This window comes from Gorilla gorilla, chromosome 9 (assembly GCF_029281585.2).
Source record: "Gorilla gorilla gorilla isolate KB3781 chromosome 9, NHGRI_mGorGor1-v2.1_pri, whole genome shotgun sequence".
Taxonomy (NCBI): domain Eukaryota; kingdom Metazoa; phylum Chordata; class Mammalia; order Primates; family Hominidae; genus Gorilla; species Gorilla gorilla.
In genome coordinates, this window is record NC_073233.2 from 96247273 (window position 1) to 96271880 (window position 24608).

Here is a 24608-nt window from a genome sequence, read left to right on the forward strand (position 1 = left end):
ATGAAAAAAGTAATAAGTACACAACACATAGGATTGTTGTGAGGATTAAGTAAAGCAATACTTATTAATCATTTAGAAGGGTTCCTGAGACATGGTAAGTGTTGAGTAAAGGTTAACTCTTTTTGAGAACAGATAATAGATCATTTTCTTTTGTATCGATAGAACTTAGCATCGTCCATAATTCAATGTTAGGCAGTTAGTAAACCCTGAAATAATGCGGATTTTAATTATATGTTGATGAAGAGGCAGAATTAAGAAAACTTACTAGAATTTTCTGGAAAATATTTTATAGTTCATACAATTCAGGAAATGTAGTGTGGGGTACCCTTATTACTCGTGGATACTCCCACAGTCCTTTTTCACCAGTATTTTTTCAAAGCGCAAGCTTTTGAATGTCAGTTAATAAATGTGGAAATAATGAAATTAGAAAAATGTGTGACCTTAATCATAATGATTTTCAGGCAAGAATTACCAACTGATGCTAAAATTGGTAGATGAGGATGTCCATTTCTGCTTAAGATGTAGAACGTGACAAGAGAATGTCTTTCCCTTCTTAACAATGAGAAAAAGTTAGACAATCTACAAAATCATAAAAAATTTTTTGAAATCATAAGAGAGCTGACATTGCAAGGCAAACCAACTGAATTCCAATGAATGGCATACTACTCTGAAAAGGGATGGGACAAAAGAACTATTTCATTTCTGACAGAACATAAAAGGAAAAAATATTGCTGTCCTAAAAGCAGGTACAATGTTAAAAATCAGTTACAATGTTACCAAATTCTTTAAAGCAATGTGTAGGATAGCTTATTCATGACCATGAGAACCTAAACACAAAAGGAGTTGACCCTAACTCACATGTTCTTTTCCACAGGCTTCCAGAGGTGTTCATGCAGAAGACTGGATGCAGGACCCTTGGTGGCACCAGTGTGCAGATGAGCAGATAGTGACTGATTGCCACTGGGGTAAGTTGGAAATTACCACTCACTTCTCTGGATTCATGTCTCAAATAAAACAAATTACTAAGTCACTGAGAAAGAGGCAACAACCACTCCAACATTAAGGGCCAGAAAAAGGTCCTCTGCTTATATGAAAGTGATAACATAAAAGGTAGGAAAACCTTCTTTCTCCAGGACCCAGAAAAAGACCCATTCCTTCTGGGAGAAGGGTAGAATTAAAATATCTCTACCTCTTGGAAATTTGAAAGAAAACTTTTGGGCCCAGGTTCCTGGACTGATACAAAGCAGAGGTCTGCTACAACTGGAGTATGGGCAGGATCCAGGGGGAAAAGGGGAGCAGGAATGCTGAAAAGCCAAAGCTTCAAGGCCCGGGTGTATAGGATCTGCCTAAGACTGAGACTGGGTCATTAGAGCCAAGAATCTCATCTTCTCTCCAAGAGCTTCAAACTGAGTAACCAGCAATAATAGTCTACCAACTGGGACCAGGACAAAGGGTGGTAAGAGATTCTTTCTGTGGTGGAGAATGGCTGAAAGCAGGGGATGGATCAGCAATACTGAAAAAAATGTTCTGGTACCCAAGGAACCACTCTAAGCACAATGTACATATTCTATCACTGGAGGAATTGGAAGTGTGTGGTACACTTCAGGTAACAATAGCAAAAACAATTACCAAATCTAGTCTAACTACTAACTAGATTGACTCAACTCAGAAGTAGAGGTACACACATTTCCAAGCGTAAATACTATTTACTTTTGTATCTGCTGTTTTTCCACATACAATTACCAATATTTAGTAACAATTATGTTCTGTACCCACAAAAGCAAGAAAGAATGACCCCATTGTCAAGAATAAGAAGCAAGAATCCCAGCACTCTGGGAGGCCAAGGGGGGCGGATCATGAGGTCCAGAGATCAAGACCATCTTGTCTAACATGGTGAAACCCCGTCTCTACTAAAAAATACAAAAAATTAGCTGGGTGTGGTGGCAGGTGCCTGTAGTCCCAGCTACTCGGGAGGCTGAGGCAGGAGAATGGTGTGAACCTGGGAGGAGGAGCTTGCAGTGAGCCAATACCGCACCACTGTACTCCAGCCTGGGTGACAGAGTGAGACTCCATCTCAACAAACAAACAAACAAACAAACAAAACAAAAAAAAGAAGCAGGAAAAATCAGATTCAGAGTTGAGTCTGATAGCTGAAACTATAGTTGAAACTCTCCGACTGGAACATTTAAATAGCTATGATTAAAATAATAAAGGACCTAAAGAAAAAGGAGAATGACATGCACAAAGAGATGAATTTCAGCATAGAGATAGAAACAATAAATATAATCAAGTGGAATTGCTAGAAATTAAAAAAAGATAAGGGAAATAATATTGAATATTTATAATCAGACTGCATGCAGCTGAGAAAAAAAGTAAACTGGAAGATGTCCATAGAAATTATTCAAACTGAAACATAAAAATAAAAAAGATTGATAAGGCCAGTATACAAAAATGCATGGTAATTTTACATACTAGCAAGGATAATTTAGAAATTATTATTATTTTCCTTTTGTTATGGGAGATGAGATGCTATTTCTTTGAAGGCCCCTTCTCTTCTTTAGCTCTTGATTCCACTCTTTTATATTTTCACGAATCCTCTAATCTTCGTGTGTTTCTGTCTCTCTCATCAGCTATTTTACTCTTTATTAAATTATTTGCTTTATCATTTAGACTCTCTAGTAGTTACATAAAAAGAAGCACAAATAAACCTCTTTGACTCCCTGTCTCTCCGCCACCCGCCACCTACCTGACTCCCTCCTCAACATACACCTACCCTGGTCTTTGTTCCCATTACTACCCTCAATCAGCTCTAGTCAAGAGAACAAGTATAGTGGTTACTTCTCTGCCATTGACTTAGCCTATTAAGAACTCTTGACCAGCAGTCACTCCTGCTTTCTTGAAACATTTATTTATCCTGCCTTCCTTAACACCACACATTTCTTTTTCTGCCTCACTGAGACCTCATTCTGTCTCCTTTTCTGGCTTAAATTATCCTATTCAACCTCTAACTGTTGATGTACTTTAGGGTTGAGTCTCAGATTTCTTTCTGTTGCCTTCTTACATTTTTTCCTATAGAAAACATCCTCCAGTAATAGGGTTTTAAGTACTGCTTGTATGCTGATGTCTTCCAAATTTCCATCTGGACATCTTTTGTGAGCTCCAGCCTTGCATACACAACTAAATTCATGACATTTTCACTTTGAATATCAATAGGCATTTCAAATTTATCATTTCCAAAAAAGAATTGTTAACTCTCATCCACCTTCAGCAAATCTATTTCTCCCATAAACTCCCTCATCTCAGTAAAAGATACCATTATCTGCTCAGTTGCTCAAGCCAAAAACTTAGGAGTTGTTTTTGATTGCTTTCTTCTGCTCACTCCCCATGCCCAATGCAGCAGCAAGTGACATCATTTGTACCTCTCAAGTATATTCTGAATCTTTCCTTTTGCAGCATGTCTATGTGCATCCAAGCCATTTGGATTATCATATTAGCATCGTAACTGGTCTTTGTGCTTCAACTCCTGCTTTTCTAAACTCCATCCTCACAGAGGAGGCAATGTACTTTTAAATATATATATATATGTGTGTGTGCGTTATATATGTGTGTGTGTGTGTATATGTATATATGTATTATATGTGTGTGTGTATATGTATATATATACACATATAATACACATACACATATATATATATACACATACATATATTTTACATACAGACAGATATATATATATATATATTTCCTACCGTGGTCTATGTGGCTTCTGACCACCTCTCTGATCATAACTTCTTTCACTTTTCCTCTTACTCACTGTTTTTCAACAACACTGTGTTTTTTTCTTGAACAGAAAGAGAACTTGCTCCTGCTAGTTCCTTTTCATTCATATGGAAGCCTAACATTTTATCCCCAGGAGGGCTTCCCTGACTATTGTAGTTAGCATCCTACTGCTTCATTAATACAGTTCTAGCTTTTCTCCATATTCTTATGAAGAGGTGAGTAGAGACAGCAAGATGGGCATGGGAAAAAAGCTAACAAAATATTGTCTCAGACTGAGACTAGCTTCATTCTAATTTCACAGAATCTCTGGAGAAAAGTCTGCTACAGTGTAAATATCCCCTTGGAGTAAGGCAGTGGCCTTTGGTACTCCTCCATTAGTCATTGTTTTTTTTGGGGTTTTTTTTTTTTGCCAAGGTCAAAGGGATGGACAGTGAGGTTAGCTGACCTCCTGAGCCACGAGGCTGCCATTGACCAAGGACAGTTCTTTACAGAAGGGAGAAACTGTGGGTGGTAGACAACACTGCTACTTCCAGCAACTGGAGGGGTCAGGGCAGTGGGTAGCAAAGAGAATATTGGCAGGACATCAACAGCCTCTATTATACAATGTTCATCTTTGGGGTTTGTTCAGCTTTTTAAATATGTAGGTTTGTGTCTTTTGCCACATTTGGGACATTTTCAGCCATTATTTCTTTGAGTATTTTTTAGCCTATCTTTTTTTAACTTTTTTATTGTGGCCAACTTAGTCTAATATGGCTACCATTTTTTCCCCTCTTCTTTTGAACTGAATTAAATTTTAGGTGGAAAGATGGGTATAGGATTTGAATAACATAGTTTCAAAAATTCTTTTTAATTCTAACATTTTATAATTTTATAATTGTAACAATATCATCTAAGTTTATTCATGATAGTTAATCATAATACTGACACAGATTTTATTTCACTTTTCTAAGCATTTGATTTACATTATGATACATAGTCAAGTAGTGAGACTTGATTATGCTTTTCAGAATTCATTAGATCTTTAGAAATTACATCCAGGTCTGCAATCACACTGACCCACCCTCAATCATCTTGTTTACATTCTATTCTACCCTAGTCAACTCTAGCTGTAATAAGCCTACTGGAACTTTAACATCGCATCTTCTGCGATTGCTTTCCTTACCATTGTAGGCTAAAATTACTCCTCTCTTTACTCTAGAAAATGATAGTACTTAGCACATTACACAACGATGTCATTAATTTTGTATAGCTAAGGATGATCTCAGTGCCCAAGATTTTCTAGTAGTTAAATATTTTCTCATCTCAAACACATTCAGAGTTCCTTCTGACTTTTACAAGTCTTACCCCCATTAAACTCATTTAAATCTACAAAAAAACTGGAAAATAAAGACAAAATCTATTTATCTTCTCATTATTTTCCCTTTTATTTCTGTCAGCTCTTGAAATAAACTGGTTTTGCCTTTACATCTAATTTTTATTATTTTATGCAGGCTGAAAAGGAATTTATTTGTTCAAGCAAATAATTTCATCAACTTATAATGAAAGAATGTATACTGTTTTCAACTGGCTGGAGATTGACATTCCTATTTAGAAAAATACTTACTGTAGCATGACAATAAGATGTATGGAAAATAAAAGTCTAAATAAATTGCTTGGAACAAATAGACTTGGAACAAAAGCAAAGGTTGTTGGCTCAGATTGCTGGGCAATACATGAGACCAATGTTTCACAAACTCTGTGTTTCTCCAGCTGATAATAGATTTCCCCTGAAATGAACAGTTAATTTCCTGGTCAAATACATTGGAGGAAATGCTGTATAGTGTGATTTAAAAGATAAATTAACCATTTAAAAATGTTCAGAAGTCCTACTGAAAAGAAATCCATTATTCTTAAACACTTATGCAGAACATCTCTCAGTTCACTAATAATTTCAGATCAGCCAGGAAACTTTTGACTTGGACTATTATACAGTTATTCCCAAGTATATGTTCTCTTGTATTAGTTGATTCTGTCAGTCAGTGTTTGGTTGCAGAGTACTGACTCTACTGTAGATAATTCTAGGAGAAATAAATTATAAATGTGTGCTAAATGGCTAACAGAATTTGGGGAATAAATGAAATAACAGACTTTTAAGCAGAACTTCCAAAAATCACTTGGAAAACCACATAACAGAACTGTGTCTCTAAGGGTTTTTCTCTTTCCATCATAATCAGGAATCTGACTGTTGAATTGAGAAGCTGCTGCTACAGAAAGTTCCATACCCTCTCTGTTTTGTTGTGACCCACACCAGCAAAATAGAGGTCTCACACCTGGCCTTTCTCTGTACTTAAAACAATTTAAATTCAGATTTCACTCTTGTGCATCTGATTGGTGAAACATAAACATATCCAGAATCTCAGCTTCAAGGGAATCTGGATAATGTGATTTTCAGCTTTCCAGCCTCTGCTTCACAGTATCCTATATACCATAATCGTTTTGTCCCAACATATACTGTATTGCAAGATGCTAAGGTTTCTGATGATGCAATGGGATGAAATAATAATTCTAAAAATTCTGGCCAGGAATGATGGCTCATGCCTGTAATCCCAGCACTTTGAGAGGCCAAGGCAGATGGATCACTTGAGCTGAGGAGTTCAAGACCAGCCTGAGCAAAAGGTGAAACCCCGTCTAAAAAAATACAGAAAAAAATAGCTGAGTGTAGTAGCATGCATCTGTAGTTCCAGCTACTGGAGGGCTGAGGTGATAGGATGGCCTGATCCTGGGAGATTGAGACTGAAGTGAGCTGTGATCACACCACTGCATTGCAGCCTGTCCAGCCTGGGTGACAGAGCAAGACCCTTTCTCAAAAAAAAAAAAAAAAAAAAAAAAAGGAAAAAATCTAAATAAAGCTAGTTTCATAAAGTTTCATGAAGCCAGAGATTTATTATATGAGCCTAATTTAATGTTTGTAATAAAATGGGTACTCAAAAAACAGTGTCATTTAATGAATAAATGCATGAGATTATAGGATCACCCTGCCAACCCTGTTGTTTTCCTGAAGATGAAACAGAACTCTAAAGAGGTGAAATGACCTGCTTACATTCTCCACAATGGAATCCATCCAAGGTCTGTTATCTTAAGTGTGTTCTCATTTTATTGTTCCATATTCTTATATTGTAATACAGTGTTTTGGCTTTTTAAAAAGATTACAAGGTGAAAGCAATGCGTAATTGTGTAATCGAAAGGAATAAAATTAAATAGAATTAACATATTAACGAGCAGTTAAAATATGCAGAATGCTATGCTAAGTATTGTAGGAAACATAAATACAATATAAATTCTTATCCTTCTAAATCATCAACAACATTAAATTCTAATAATGGACTTTCTTTCTCTATACTACCATACAGAATGTTAGAGCAACATTACACATGTAATTCCTGTAGCCAATTTTATTTACATGCTCCTAAACTTGAAGCCCAGTGGTTTATGCTTGTGTTAAATAGCTTTCTTTATTATTTTAATGTTTAAAAATCTTTTGCTAATTTTACATTTACTAGTATTTTCTTCCTTAACATTATTCTCTGTAGTTATTGGCAAATGACATAAGGAAGGTTCTTACATTCATCTATATTTAGCCTTATGTAACATGGAGAGATTTTCTGTAAATTGTAATTCCATCTGTTTAAGAAGATTTCTGTTAATACCTGTATTAGTCTCCCATAACAAAATATCGTAGATGGGTGGTTTAAACAACAAAAATTTATTTCTTACAGTTCTGTAGGGTGGGAAGTCCAAGATTAAGGTGCTGGCAAGGTAGGTTTCATTCTGTGGCCTCTTCTTTTGGCTTGTAGGTGATGATCATCTGGCTGTGTGCCCTCATCACTTCTTTGTGTGCATGAGGATGAAGAGAGAGAGAGAAAGGGAGAGATTTCTTTCTCTTTTTATAAGGGCACTATCCTAACCACAAAGACCTTACCCTCATAAACTAATCTAATCCTAATTACCTGCCAAAGGTTCCATCTCTAACTACCATCATATTGGGAGTTAGAGCTTCAACATGTTTATTGAGAGGCACAATTGAGTCATAGCAATATCAACACAAAACAATATGCATAGAATATTGCATATTAGCAGAATAGGACTGGGGTGCTGGTCTCAAAATTGTCAAAATAGAGGAAACTAGATAACATTCGTAGGACTAAACAGCACCTGTGTTGCTATTGCTTAACAGTAGCACTAAGGTTTATAGTATGTATCTTTATCATGATTAATCTTTAAATGATGTTTTTGTACTTCACATATAATGAAAGAAATTTACAGCAGAATATTTTCATATAGTTTCTCTAATACTTTGTGGTACTGTTATAAATGTTTATTATAATCTTCAGAACAGCTGCTAAGAAATTTAAAGTTATAGCTAATGAACTAATAATGGAGATAATATGAATATCATACTATCTTATATGTAGAAAATCCTAAAGACCACCAAAAAACTGTTAAAGCCGATAAATGAATTCAGTAAAGTTGCAGAATACAGAATTAACCTAAAAAACTCAGTAACATTTTTAGGCAGTAACAATGAACTATCCACAAAGAAAATTAGGAAAACGATCTCATTTATGATAGCATCAAAAAGACTAAAACAATTAGGAATAAACTTAACCAAGGAAGTGAAAGCCTTATACACAGAAAACAACAAAGTATTAATGAAAGAGATTAAAGGCACAAACAAATGGGAACACATCCCATGTTTATGGATTGGAAGACTTAATATTGTTAAAATGCCCATTCTACCCAAAGCAATCTGTAGATTTCATGCTATTGCCATCAAAATCCCAATGGCATTTGTTAGAGAAATAGAAAAAACAATTTTAAAATTCATATGGAACCACAAAAGACCCAGAATAGCCAAAGCACCCTGGAGTAGAAAGAATAAAGCTAGAGTTATCATACTTCCTGATTTCAAAATATATTACACAACTACAGTAATTAAAACTCTAGGGTACTGACATACAGACAGTTATATAAGACCAATTGAACAGAATATAGAACCAAGAATTAAACCGACACGTATGTGGTTAACAGATATTTGAAAGAGTACCAATAATACACAATGGAGAAAAAATAGTCTTTTTAACAAATTGTGTTGGGAAAACTGGGTGTCAACAAGCAAAATAATGAAATAGGCTTCCTATCTTACACTGTACACAGAAATAAACTAAAAATGGAGTAAAGACTTAAATGTAAGATCTGAAACTGTGTAACTCCTGAAAGAAAACACAGGGAGAAATCTCCATGACATTGGTCCTGACAATGATTCCTGGCTATGACACCAAAAGCACAAGAAATAAAAGCAAAAATAGACAAGTGAGACTATATGAAACAAAAAGTTGTCTGCACAAGAAAGGAAACAATCAACAGAGTAAAGAGGTGACCTACAGAATGAGAGAAAATATTTGCAAGCCATGTATAAGGGGTTAGTATATAAAATATACAAGGAACTACTATAACTCAATAGCAAAAAAGTATGACTTAATTAAAATATGGTCAAAAACCTGCATAGATACTTTTTCTGATAGAGGCATACAAATAAATGGTCAGCAGTTATCTGAATAGATGCTCAGCATCACTGACAACCAAGGAAATACAAATCAAACTGAAGTGAGATATCACCTCATACCACCAAACAAACAAAAGTTGAATTTTGGTGAGAATGTATAATACTTGGAACCTTTTTACACTGTTGGTGAGAAAGTAAAATAATGCAGCTGCTATGGGACACAGTAGGGAGGTTCTTCAAAAAATTGAAAATAAAACTATCACATAATTTAGCAATCCTACTTCTGGGCATATACTCTAAAGAATTGAAAGAAGGATCTCTAAGGGATATTTGTACTCCTGTATTTATTAAATCACTCACAATGGCTAAATTATGGAAGCAGCTGAAATACCTATTGAAAGATGAATGGATAGAAAACAATTGTGTTTTTTTTGCATACAGTAGAATATTATTAAGCCTTAAAAAAGAAAGAAATTCTGCCATTTGCCACAACATGGATGACCTTGAAGGACATTACGCTAAGCGAAATAAGCTAGTCACAGAAAGATAAATACTACATGATTTCACTTATATGAGGTATCTAAAATAGTCAAACTCAAAAACAGGTAATAGAATAGTGGTTACCAAGGAGCAGGGGGACAGGGAGTTGTGGACTTGTTGTTCAACTGATATAAGGCTTTTGTTATGCAAGATGAATTAGTTCTAGAGATCTGCAATATAGAATAATAGTTATAGTTAACAATACTATATTATGCACTGAAAAATTGTTGAGGGTAAATTTTATGTTAAGTGTTTTTATCACAAAAAGGAAACCCACAACCAAACAATAAAACAATGGGACATAGGAAACTTTTGGAAATGGTGGATATGTGCATTACATTGATTGTGATGATGGTTTCATGAGCATATGCTACGTCAAAACTCATAAACTGTATACATTAAATATATACATTTTATTGTATATCAATTATACCTCAATAATGCTATCTAAAATAAACTAACAAAAGAAGGACAAATTAAACCCAAAGTAAGAAATGGAAACAAATAATAAAGACAAGAAAATAAATGAATAAAATTAAATTGGAAAACCAATAGAAAAACTAGTGAAACCAACAACTGCTTCTTGTCAAAATTCAATACATTTGGTAAATCTCTAACAGCAAGAGATAGCACATTTTACTAATATCAGAAATGAAAGGGCAGGAGGAAGCATAAATATATATTGTTCTAAATTTAACAGAATATAAGAAAATATTTTGAACAGCTTTATGTCAAAAACTTCACCACATAGATTAAGTGAACAAATTCTTTAAAAGAACAAAGTAACAAATTTCACCAGGAATAAATAAATAACCCATATATCCTTGTATCGACTTTACTTAGTTTTTTTTTATCTTAAAGGTATGTTGAATTTTGTCAATTGTTATTTCTGCATTTAATGAAATAATCTTATGGCTTTTCTTATTCAGTCCAATAATAGTATAGAAATTACTGGTTGATTGATTTCAAATAATAAACAAAACTTGAATTTTTTTTTTTTCTTTTTTGAGTTGGAGTCTCACTCTGTCATTCTGGCTTGAGTGCAGTGTTGCCATCTGGGCTCACTGCAACCTCTGCTTCCCGGTTCTCCTGCCTTAGCCTCCTGAGTAGCTGGGATTACAGGGATGCACCACCACACCCGGCTAATTTTTGTATTTTTAGTAGAGATAGGGTTTCGCCATGTTGGCCAGGCTGATCTCCAACTCGTGACCTCAGGTGATCCACTGGCCTCAGCCTCCCAAAGTGCTGGGATTACAGGTGTGAGCCACTACACCAGGTCCCAAACCTTGAATTCTATAGTAATCCCTTATTTGTTCATGATATATTTTCCTTTCTTAAAATACATTTCTGATTTGACTTGCTCATTTTTTTAAATTATTAATATTAATCTTTTTTTAAGAGTATCTTGTTTTGCTGCTAGAACAATGCTGGCCTCAAAAAATAAATGAGATGCGTTATCTGATATACTAATTTCAGAGTTTCAGGATAAATATGAAGAAAAACTCTAGCTCTTCACGGTCAAATGATTAAGAAAACAAAGGTAAAGGGAAAATCTTGAAGTCAATCAAAGAGAAAAGAAACAATTTCTACCAGGAAGCAAAGATATGAAATAGCAGACTTGGCTTCTGAAACGAGGCCAAACAGAAGACAATAAAGTTACTTATTTGACATATGGAAAGCAAACACAGAAACAGCAGCTCTCCACCTACAATGATGCCCTGTGAAAACATCTTGCAAATAAGAAAGCAATGTGCTTCTCAGACGACAAAAACTGAGATAAATTATTGCCAGCCAATTTGCATGAAAAGAGATGTTACAGCAAGATCTGGCAAACTGAGCATGATATCAGATGAACTTCTGAAGGAAAACACACAGACACCCTCATGCACATGCATAGACACACTCATGCACATGCATAGACACACAAAGACATTTGGACACAGTAATAATGTGGGTAAATATAACAGACTTTAGTTTTTTAAATGTCTTTAAAATATAATTGCCTTTAAAATATAATTTACAATGTGGGTGTATAGAACAGATTTAATATTTGTAAATATCTTTAATATATAATTGAAATCTCTTTAAAATAAATTTGTCCTGCTGCTTAGGTTTCTCTGAAGCTTCAGGAACTCTGGTTTATTATCTTTCATTATATATGAAAAAGTCTTGGCCTTTATCTCTTCAAATATTTCTTCTGCTTCATTCTTTCTTCTCCTCCTGAGATTCCAAGTATGTGTATATTAAATGATTTTGTCTGGTTTCACAACTCTTCCATGCTTCTGTTTGCCTTTTAGCTCTTTTTTTCCTCTTTGTGTTTTAATTATCTTCAAGTTATTGCTGCTTTCCATTTCTCTGACTATTCTGCTGAAAAGCCTGTTGAAGTAATTCTTCATTTCTGATATTGTGTTTTTATTTTCAGCATTTCCATTTGATTCTTTTTAAACTCTCCTCCTTCCTTCTGAATATCTCCCATCTTTTCATGCATGGATTCACCTTTTCCACTACCCGATTCCTTCAGCGTATTAGTCATTGTTATTTTAAGCTCCCTGTCTGACTGTCAACCTCTGAGGTGTCTCCATGACTGCTTCTCTTCATTTCTTTTCTTTCTTGAGCATATGTCCTTTTACTTGCTTTATGTGTTCCATAACGTTTAGATAAATGTCATTTGTTAGTAAAAGGAAGAAATTGAAACTAGATGAATAAAACTGAGACGAGGTGACTAAAATTTATGCCTGGAAGTTTTCAGTTTTTTCTTCTATCAGGCAATTTGAAGGGAAGGGTTGAGTAAATCTAGTCTGTTGCTGAGCTGGTTTTGGGCTTTTTGGTTGCTAGGTTCCTTCTGTGTGCCACAGACTTCAAATTCCTTTAGTGCAAACCACCACTATCTTGTGCTTAATGCATGGCCCAGAGTGCTAGAGGCTTTCTCTTAGAATTCCTGTTCCACCGTTGGCTTTCTGTAGGCCTGCACTCCTAAACCACATTGGTGGTTTCTCTCTGCGCCCTTGCCCTTCCCTTAGTGATAGGCTGGTGATGTTTGTTACTGAGAGTAAGGCGGGAGCAGAATTTTCTTGGCTCTCCTGCTGCAGCCTCAAACTTACATAGTCCCTGTCCTAGTCCCTGTCCACAGAAGCCTCAGCATTCCTTTCTATTCCCAAGTGGCAGCCAATCCCCACCTTATACTCATGCAGGGCCTAGAGTACAAAATGGGCTTCTCCAAGTGCTCCTCCTCCACCCACACACCTAGCCGGGCACAGCATCCCATGTCACTAATGCAGCTCTTTCAGGTCTCTGTCCCCGTCCCCACCTTTCTCATGAACACGTGATGGATGCACATGGAAAACAACTAGTGAGGCCAGGTGCAGTGGCTCATGCCTGTAATTCCAGCACTTTGGGAGGCTGAGGCAGGCGGATCACCTGAGGTCGGAAGTTCCAGACCAGCCTGACCAACATGGAGAAAGTCGGTCTCTACTGAAAATACAAAATTAGCCGGGCATGGTGGCACATGCCTCTAATCCCAGCTGCTTGGGAGGCTGAGGTGGAAGAATTGCTTGAACCGGGGAGGTGGAGGTTGCAGTGGGCCCAGATTGTGCCATTGCACTCCAGTCTGGGCAACAAGAGCAAAATTCTGTCTCAAAAAACAAAAAACAGAAAAACAAAAGCAAAAACAAAAAAAAACAAACTAGTGAGGGCTACTCTGGGCACACTGCCTGTGGGGTATCCCTGCTCTGCAAGGGGCAGTGAAACAAACAAACTAGTGAGAAAGAATGGGCTTCCCATGTATCTAGGACTCCCAGGATATTTAACTCACACTGATCTACATCTAGCTTTTAGAAATTTATTAAAATACCAGTTGTATTCTTCTAACTGCTTTTACGATGATCATCTCTTCCTTCTGTGTGCTCCCAAATGTAACATATTTCATGTGTCCCATCTCTCATCAGGAACCCATCACTCCTTAGGATTCCATTTCCTTGATTGCTTTGTGATCTCAGTTCTCTGGTTGGCTCAAATACAATTACAATTTGTAGACTTTTTTCTACTTTTTCTCATTGATTGGGTGAAAGTGATGTGATTTTTCAGCCTTCTATATCCTAATTGGCTTATCTTGAAATTTTCTTGAAGAATATAGATCATTTAATTGTAGATATCTCTCAATTTGGGTGTTTCATATGTTTCTGTGTGTCAGCATGGTATATGGCATCTATTAATCACATTACTTGTGACGTTAACTTTGATTCCTTGATTGCTACACTTCCGAACTAAAAATTACATTTTTTCCACTTTTTACATAATGTTGCTATGGGGAAATACTTTGTATATTTGTAAATATCCTATATTCTCCCAAATTTTATGCACTAGCTTTAGCAAGTATTGACACATTTTGCCTGGATCAATTATTATGATGGTTGACAACTTGTAATTTTGTAATTTTATATTTCCTTATCCATTTCCTTATCCACTGGGAGGACAAACTTTCCATTTTTTAAATGTATATATTTACATATTTTATTTATATTAGTGTGAACTTAAGAATTCTTTATTCATGGGCTATAATCCTTTGCTATCATTATTTTAATGTTCTTTTTTTTTTTTTTTTTAAATTAAGACGGAGTTTCGTTCTTGTTGCCCAGGTTGGAGTGCAACGGTGCGATCTCGGCTCACTGCAACCTCCACCTTCCTGGTTGAAGCAATTCTCCTGCCTCAGCCTCCCAAGTAGCTGGGATTACAGGTGCCCACCATGACGCCCGGCTAATTTTGTATTTTTAGTAGAGACGAGGTTTCACCATGTTGGTCAAGCTGGTCTTGCACTTGACCTCAGGTGGTCCACCCGCCTCAGCCTCCCAAAGCGCTGGAATTACAAGTGTGAGCCACTGGGCCTGGCAGTGTTCTAGTTTTTCTAGGTTTGCCCAAGGGAACTGCTTAGAGCTGGCCCCTGTGTCCTTTGACAAGCCCTATCATTATTTAGACTCTTCGTACTTTCTGTTACTAAAAGATGTTCTAGATTCATCTTGTAGTTTCTCTGCTCCAGCCCATGAGCCAGTCATTTCTCCAGTGAGTGCTCATTTCATTTCATGGAGAATGGTATTTAGAAATCAAGATATGGGCAGTCATTTTTATTTTTAAAATAATACCCATAAACTAGGAAATGACATGAAACAAATTGATAATAAGGAATTAACCTACAACTTGCCTGGAACATAAGAGATCCTTAATATAAGTTTATTGAATGAGTGAACAGTATTTAAAAAGTAGATTTTAGTAGGTAGTCTGCATTTGACAATTTTATCCAATCCCGCAGTTTTTCTCCTCTCCCCAAATCTCTTGCAAGAATAATTTTAATTCCCCTAAGTTTCAGATTTAAGTCTGTCACTCAGTTATTTAAATATGCTCTTATATTATCATTCGCACAAAATCTAAGCTTCTTGACCTAACGTTACAGCTCAGACCCTAATTCATATGTAAATATCTACTCTTCCATTAACTGTGTGTTCCAATGAGAATTTGCTAACAACCAAAGACGTCTTACTCTATCCCTATGTCTTTCTTATATTGTTCCATTGGTTGAAAATATATCTACCTTACAGCACAAATGTTACTCATCCATGAAGCTTTCTCTGATTTCCTCTAGCTTGGAATGATTTGCACATTTTCAAACTCATAAAATGATGATCTATTAGTTTATTTATATTGGCTCATCTCTCACACTTCTCATATAAGAAGCATACTAGATTTGTATTACCTTTGCGAATAACATTTGGATAGATTGACCACTTACCACTTTGCCAGGACAGATGCATTATAATACTACTTAGAACCAGCTTGTCACCACTTTGAGAAAAAAGTTCATTATTTTAAAATGATGAACGTATGCACCTGGCCAGGTGCAGTGGCTCCTGCCTAATAACCTCAGCACTTTGGGAGGCCAAGGCGGATGGATCATGAGGTCAGGAGTTCAAGACCAGCCTGGCCAAGATGGGGAAACCCTGTCTCTACCAAAAATACAAAAATTAGCCGGGCGTGGTGTGGCGGGCACCTGTAATGCCAGCTACTCAGGAGGCTGAGGCAGAGAATTGCTTGAACCTGGGAGGCAGAGGTTGCAGTGAGCCAAGATCGCCCCACTGCACTTCAGCTTGGGCGACAGTGAGAGACTCCGTCTCAAAAAAAAAAAAAAGAGAGAGAAAGTATGCACTTCATTATCAAACAGTTTTAACATCTAGAAAACATATTAAACATAACAGAAAGATGCACTTCATTATCAAAGAGTTTCAACATCTAGAAAACATATTAAACATGACAAAGATATGATCATATATTGCTTAATTCTATGATACACAACTAGCTAGAAAGATATGTTATGTCAATTTTACAAATGAAGCAACTGTAAATATTTACATGGATTGCCAAGGTCAAGTTACTAATAAGTGGAAGATCCCATTCTAAAATCTAGACGAACTTCAGATCTTTTCTACCTTCTCCTATAACAGGAAAGCTCCCAAATATTTATAATAAACAGACATGAAAAAATACAAAAACAAAAACAAAACCATTAATGCTTATTAAATGAGGTGTAGAAGGAATAAATGATGACATGATTCAAAAATCTGACCACTAATGCTTATCTAAATAAGGCATAGAGCTTTTTAGATGATCTTGCATTGAGGTTAATGCAACAAAGGGAACTTTATAGGCTGAAGTTCATCTAGGCCACATCAAAAGGCAGTTTTAAAATAATCAATGGGAATAAGCTTTGTAGCTCTAACCTCACCTCCTATAGAAAGCTTTATCTAAAACTCCCACACTGGCTTATGTGCCCTTTTATGGGCTCCACAGAACCCTCTCTCTTTATCTTTATACTTGTACAAATATCATTGCATTATTTTTTCTCTTCTTTGTGTCTTTCCAGATAGAATATGAACTCCTTCTTTAGAGATCTGACCATTTTTAAATTATTTTGCGTGGTGCTGAACCCACTGAGAGCTCATGATAAATAGGTAACAAATGAATGTCCTTGTGACCTGAAAAACCTTCATATGTATTTGTATTTAATCTGCCCAGTGATCAAAAAGTAACTATAGCTACAATATTTGTCATAATTTATCTAGCAAATCTTTTGTAAATATTTGTGTTTCCAAAGTGTCGGGTGTTTTTTTCAGAAGCATAAATGAGTTTTTTGAATTGTCCCTGTCTATAAAAGAATTAAAGTTATTTCTAGGTAGGTTTAAACTATTATTAAATGATAAATATTATTAGATACAATATTAAAGGAGATTGGCAAATTGAAGTAATTTCTGTTGCACTGAAGAATACTTGTATTTCAAAAAAGATCCTTGAGTATTTTCAGAATTTGCCTTCATTATAGTGAAGACCAAATGCAGTGAGACTCTCTAGTTTCCTTTTTATCTTCTATGTGTGATTAAGGGAACCCAAATACTCTAGTGCAATGCTTTCACACTGTTTTAAAACAGAAAAACCTTCTAGTAAAATACTGCATGAATAATAAGTACAGAAAATATATTCAGAGTTCTGTTTTGTCCTGATTGCAGTGGAAGTGGAGAGATTTTATTAGATGTATTCCTTCCCACACTTTTCCCACTTACAAACACACACACACACACACACACACACACACACACACACACACACACACACACACACACACACACAAGTCTCTTAAAGTTCAAGGCAACTGCAGGGTCCTGCATAGGGAAGACTGAAAACATTTGCACCAGAATGCATCATTAACAGGTTATCAGAGGTTGAATAACACCCACTCCATCAGGTCATTCATGATTCTTAATTTTTAAAAGTCCTCCAGGTAATTCCAATATTTTGCCAGCTTTAGGGATAACTAAATTGGGTACTCTTTAGGGTCTCTTTAAAACATATGACTTTAGTATTGTTTTCCCAAAGCCTAAATTTTTCTCATCTTTTTAAAATGTTCTTATTTTTCTTCTTTTCCTCAATACTTTACTTCATTTCTTTTCTCTTCATTTTATTTCTTTCATTTTTTTATTTCATAAATCATTCAGTGCAAAAACATTACATGGCACACATTGTAGATGTCTGTCCTGGGAGGACACCCGTGGTGGCACAGAGTGGGAGACAAAGCCCAAAGGGAATGGGAAGGCATTTTTATAGGACGATGCTATAGTGATGGCCTCACAGCCCAAGAGTGAGGGAGGTGGCCTAGCACAGGGTGCTGGAGTAGGAATTGGATGAAGAGGATGTCCTTATGGTAGGGCCAGAGCAGTAGAAGGTACTGTAGCTTGAGTGGAGTGAGGAGTGTATCCACATTGGAGGCAGAGGGCAGGTCAATGAAGTATGTCTAAAACTACTAATGGATATTTTGGTTCCTCCAAAAGACCTAAAATCTTCTCAAAGGCACTGTGTTTCCTCCATGACCTGGCTACTGCTTCCTTCTACATTTACCTCAACTTACTATATTCCTACCCCACTAGCCCTCCTTCAATTTCACCAAGGCTCACACCTTGTTCAATGTTGTTCAACTTCATGCAATTCGAGAGCTCCTTCCTGGAATTCTCTTCCTGCCATTTCCCATTTAACAAACTCCTAACCATTCTTAGAGATACACTTAAAAGCCATTTCTTTGAAAAGATTTTCCAAGCTGCCAAATTAAACTAGACTTTACTGTTATTCTTTCTCATAGCACAGGATTCCTTTCTACAATAGCTCATGTTTTAATGTATAATTATATAAGTATTTAGGTAACTAATTGATTTAAGTCTATCTCCTCTATCCAACTGCAAGTTCTCTAAGAAAAGGAGCCATGTATGTTTTGCATCCCACAGGGAAGTGCCTAACTTACAGCAAGTACTGTATGCATACTTTTAAAAAGCTTCAATTATTAGATGGATGTTTGTATGGAAAGATGGATGAGGAGATGGATGAGAGTAATTCAGTATTTAAAAGCACATTTGAACAAAGAGTTTTACATCTTGGGACATGTATTAGTCCGTTTTCATACTGCTGATAAAGACACACCAGAGATTGGGAAGAGAAAGAGGTTTAATGGACTTACAATTCCACATGGCTGGGGAGGCCTCACAATCATGGTGGAAGGCAAGGAGAAGCAAGTCACATCTTACATGAATGGTGGCAGGCAAAGAGAAAGGGCTTGTGCAGGGGAAATGCTCTTTATAAAACCATCAGATATTGTAAGACTTATTTATTATCATGAGACCAGCATGAGAAAGACCATCCCCATGGTTAGATTACCTCCCACTGTATCCCTTCCACTACATGTGGGAAGTGTGGGAGTTACAATTCAAAATGAGATTTGCATGAGGACACAGCCAAACCGTATCATTCCACCACAGCCCCTCCAAAACCTCATGTCCTCACATTTTAAAATCAATCATGCCTTCCTAACAGTCCCCCAAAGTCTTAACTCATTTCTACATTAACTCAAAAGTCCACAGTTCAAATTTTCATCTGAGATAAGTCAAGTCCTTTCCACCTATGAGCCTGTAAAATCAAAAGCAAGCTAGTTATTTCCTAGATACAATGGGGGAACAGGTATTGTTAAACACAGCCATTCCAATGGGAGTAATTGGCCAAAACAAAGGGGCTGCAGGCCCCACGGAAGTCTGAAATCCAGTGGGGCAGTCAAATCTTAGAGCTCTAAAATGATCTCCTTTGATTCCATGTCTTACCTCCCAGTTACACTGATGCAAGAGGTGGGTTCCCCTGGTCTTGGGCAGCTCTACCTCTGTGGCTTTGCAGGGTACAGCCTCACTCCTGGCTGCTTTCACAGGCTGGCATTGAGTGTCTGTGGCTTCTCCAGGTACATGGTGCAAACTGTAGGTGGATCTATCATTCTTGGGTCTGAAGGACAATGGCCTTCTCATAGCTCCCCTAGGTGGTGACCCAGTAGGGACTATGTCTGGGGGCTCTGACCCCACATTTCCCTTCTGCACTACCCTAGCAGAGGTTCTCCATGAGGGCCCCACCCCTGCAGCAAACTTTTGCCTGGACAGCCAGGCATTCCCATATATCCTCTAAAATCTAGGTAGAGGTTCCCAAACCTCACTTCTTGACTTCTGTGCACTCACGGGCTCAACACTATGTTGAAGCTGCCAAGGCTTGGGGCTTGCACCCTCTGAAGCCATGGTCTGAGCTCTACATTGGCCCCTTTCAACCACAGCTGGAGCAGCTGAGACACAGGGCACAAAGTCACTAGACTGCAGACAGCACGGGGACCCTGGGCCTGGCCCAGGAAACCACTTTTGCCTCCTAGGCCTGATCCTGTATTGGGAGGGATTGCCATGAAGACCTCTGACATGCCCTTGAGACATTTTCCCCATTGTCTTGGGGATTAAAATTTGCTCCTCATTACTTATGCAAATTTCTGCAGTAAGCTTGAATTTCTCCTCAGAAAAAGGGATTTTCTTTTCTATCGCATTGTCAGGCTGCAAATTTCTCAAACTTTTATGCTCTAATTCCCTTATAAAATGGAATGCCTTCAACGGCACCCAAGCCATGTCTTCAATGCTTTGCTGCTTATAAATTTCTTCTGCCAGATACCCTAAATCATCTATCTCAAGTTCAAAGTTCCACAAATCTCTAGGGCAGGGACAAAATGCTGCAGTCTCTTTGCTAGAACATAACAAGAGTCACCTTTGCTCTAGTTTTCAACAAGTTCCTCATCTCCATCTGAGACCATCTCAGCCTGAAACTTATTGTTCATATCACTATCAGCATTTTTGTCAAAGCCATTCAACAAGTCTCTAGGGAGTTCCAAACTTTCTCACGTTTTTCTCTTTTACTCTGAGCCTTCCAAACCTCCAACCTCTGCCTCTGCCTCTACCTCTGCAGTTCTGAAGTTGCTTCTACATTTTTGGGTATCTTTTCAGCAACATCCCACTCTACTGGTACCAATTTACTGTATTAGTACATTTTCACACTGCTGATAACTGAGACTGGGAAGAAAAAGAGGTTTAATGGATTTAGAGTTCCACATGGCTGGGGAGGCCTCACAATCACGGTGGAAGGCAAGGAGGAGCAAGTCACCTCTACATGGATGGTGGCAGGCAAAGAGAGAGAGAGCTTGTGCAGGGGAACCCCTCTTTGTAAAACCATCATATATCATGAGACTAATTCACTATCATAAGAATAGCCCAAGAAAGACCCTCCCCCATGATTCAATAACCTCCCACTGGGTCCCTTCCATGACACATGGGAATTGTGGGAGCTAAAATTCAGGATGAGATTTGGGTGGGGACACAGCCAAACCATATCAGGACATTATTCTTTTATTTATTTATTTTTATTATTATTATACTTTAAGTTTTAGGGTACATGTCCACAATGTGCAGGTTAGGTACATATGTATACATGTGCCATGCTGGTGTGCTGCACCCACTAACTCCGCATCTAGCATTAGGTATATCTCCCAATGCTATCCCTCCCCCCTCCCCCCACCCCACAACAGTCCCCAGAGTGTGATGTTTCCCTTCCTGTGTCCATGTGTTCTCATTGTTCAATTCCCACCTATGAGTGAGAATATGCGGTGTTTGGTTTTTTGTTCTTGCGATAGTTTACTGAGAATGATGATTTCCAATTTCATCCATGTCCCTACAAAGGACATGAACTCATCATTTTTTATGGCTGCATAGTATTCCATGGTGTATATGTGCCACATTTTCTTAATCCAGTCTATCATTGTTGGACATTTGGGTTGGTTCCAAGTCTTTGCTATTGTGAATAGTGCCGCAATAAACATACGTGTGCATGTGTCTTTATAGCAGCATGATTTATAGTCCTTTGGGTATATACCCACAAATGGGATGGCTGGGTCAAATGGTATTTCTAGTTCTAGATCCCTGAGGAATCACCACACTGACTTCCACAATGGTTGAACTAGTTTATGGTCCCACCAACAGTGTAATAGTATTCCTATTTCTCCACATCCTCTCCAGCACCTGTTGTTTCCTGACTTTTTAATGATTGCCATTCTAACTGGTGTGAAATGGCATCTCATTGTGGTTTTGATTTGCATTTCTCTGATGGCCAGTGATGGTGAGCATTTTTTCATGTGTTTTTTGGCTGCATAAATGTCTTCTTTTGAGAAGTGTCTGTTCATGTCCTTAGGCCACTTTTTGATGGGGTTGTTTGTTTTTTTCTTGTAAATTTGTTTGAGTTCATTGTAGATTCTGGATATTAGCCCTTTGTCAGATGAGTAGGTTGCGAAAATTTTCTCCCATTTTGTAGGTTGCCTGTTCACTCTGATGGTAATTTCTTTTGCTGTGCAGAAGCTCTTTAGTTTAATTAGATCCCATTTGTCAATTTTGGCTTTGGTTGCCATTGCTTTTGGTGTTTTGGACATGAAGTCCTTGCCCATGCCTATGTCCTGAATGGTAATGCCTAGGTTTTCTTCTAGGGTTTTTATGTTTTTAGGTCTAACGTTTAAGTCTTTAATCCATCTTGAATTGATTTTTGTATAAGGTGTAAGGAAGGGATCCAGTTTCAGCTTTCTACATATGGCTAGCCAGTTTTCCCAACACCATTTATTAAATAGGGAATCCTTTCCCCATTGCTTGTTTTTCTCAGGTTTGTCAAAGATCAGATAGTTGTAGATATGTGGCATTATTTCTGAGGGCTCTGTTCTGTTCCATTGGTCTATATCTCTGTTTTGGTAGCAGTACCATGCTGTTTTGGTTACTGTAGCCTTGCAGTATAGTTTGAAGTCAGGTAGCGTGATGCCTCCAGCTTTGTTCTTTTGGCTCAGGATTGACTTGGCAATGCAGTCTCTTTTTTGGTTCCATATGAACTTTAAAGTAGTTTTTTCCAATTCTGTGAAGAAAGTCATTGGTAGCTTGATGAGGATGGCATTGAATCTGTAAATTACCTTGGGCAGTATGGCCATTTTCACAACATTGATTCTTCCTACCCATGAGCATGGAATGTTCTTCCATTTGTTTGTATCCTCTTTTATTTCCTTGAGCAGTGGTTTGTAGTTCTCCTTGAAGAGGTCCTTCATATCCCTTGTAAGTTGGATTCCCGGGTATTTTATTCTCTTTGAAGCAATTGTGAATGGGAGTTCACTCATGATTTGGCTCTCTGTTTGTCTGTTATTGGTGTATAAGAATGCTTGTGATTTTTGTACATTGATTTTGTATCCTGAGACTTTGCTGAAGTTGCTTATCAGCTTAAGGAGATTTTGGGCTGAGACAGTGGGGTTTTCTAGATAAACAATCATGTCGTCTGCAAACAGGGACAATTTGACTTCCTCTTTTCCTAATTGAATACCCTTTATTTCCTTCTCCTGCCTAATTGCCCTGGCCAGAACTTCCAACACTATGTTGAATAGGAGTGGTGAGGGAGGGCATCCCTGTCTTGTGGCAGTTTTCAAAGGGAATGCTTCCAGTTTTTGCCCATTCACTATGATGTTGGCTGTGGGTTTGTCATAGATAGCTCTTATTATTTTGAAATACGTTCCATCAATACCTAATTTATTGAGAGTTTTTAGCATGAAGGGTTGTTGAATTTTGTCAAAGGCCTTTTCTGCATCTATTGAGATAATCATGTGGTTTTTGTCTTTGGTTCTGTTTATATGCTGGATTACATTTATTGATTTGCGTATATTGAACCAGCCTTGCATCCCAGGGATGAAGCCCACTCGATCATGGTGGATAAGCTTTTTGATGTGCTGCTGGATTCGTTTTGCCAGTATTTTATTGAGGATTTTTGCATCAATGTTCATCAAGGATATTGGTCTAAAATTCTCTTTTTTTGTTGTGCCTCTGCCCGGCTTTGTTATCAGGATGATGCTGGCCTCATAAAATGAGTTAGGGAGGATTCCCTCTTTTTCTATTGATTGGAATAGTTTCAGAAGGAATGGTACCAGTTCCTCCTTGTACCTCTGGTAGAATTCGGCTGTGAATCCATCTGGTCCTGGACTCTTTTTGGTTGGTAAGCTATTGATTATTGCCACAATTTCAGATCCTGTTATTCGTCTATTCAGAGATTCAACTTCTTCCTGGTTTAGTCTTGGCAGGATGTATGTGTCGAGGAATTTATCCATTTCTTCTAGATTTTCTAGTTTATTTGCATAGAGGTGTTTATAGTATTCTCTGATGGTAGTTTGTATTTCTGTGGGATTGGAGGTGATATCCCCTTTATCATTTTTTATTGCGTCTATTTGATTCTTCTCTCTTTTTTTCTTTATTAGTCTTGCTAGCGGTCTGTCAATTTTGTTGATCCTTTCAAAAAACCAGCTCCTGGATTCGTCAATTTTTTGAAGGTTTTTTTGTGTCTCTATTTCCTTCAGTTCTGCTCTGATTTTAGTTATTTCTTGCCTTCTGCTAGCTTTTGAAGGTGTTTGCTCTTGCTTTTCTAGTTCTTTTAATTGTGATGTTAGGGTGTCAATTTTGGATCTTTCCTGCTTTCTCTTGTGGGCATTTAGTGCTATAAATTTCCCTCTACATACTGCTTTGAATGCGTCCCAGAGATTCTGGTATGTTGTGTCTTTGTTCTGGTTGGTTTCAAAGAACATCTTTATTTCTGCCTTCATTTCATTATGTACCCAGTAGTCATTCAGGAGCAGGTTGTTCAGTTTCCATGTAGTTGAGCGGTTTTGAGTGTGATTCTTAATCCTGAGTTCTAGTTTGATTGCACTGTGGTCTGAGAGATAGTTTGTTATAATATCTGTTTTTTTACATTTGCTGAGGAGAGCTTTACTTCCAAGTATGTGGTCAATTTTGGAATAGGTGTGGTGTGGTGT

The 24608-nt window shown here is 37.3% G+C and overlaps 1 long non-coding RNA gene across 1 annotated transcript in view; it reads left to right on the forward strand.

Moving 5' to 3' along the window:
• The first annotated feature begins 874 nt into the window (after window positions 1-874).
• Window positions 875-24608, forward strand: part of LOC134756468 (uncharacterized) — a 54492-nt gene continuing 30758 nt past the window's right edge. The window contains exon 1 of the long non-coding RNA XR_010129172.1: window positions 875-965. This is a non-coding gene — a long non-coding RNA (uncharacterized lncRNA). The remainder of the gene's footprint in view (window positions 966-24608) is intronic.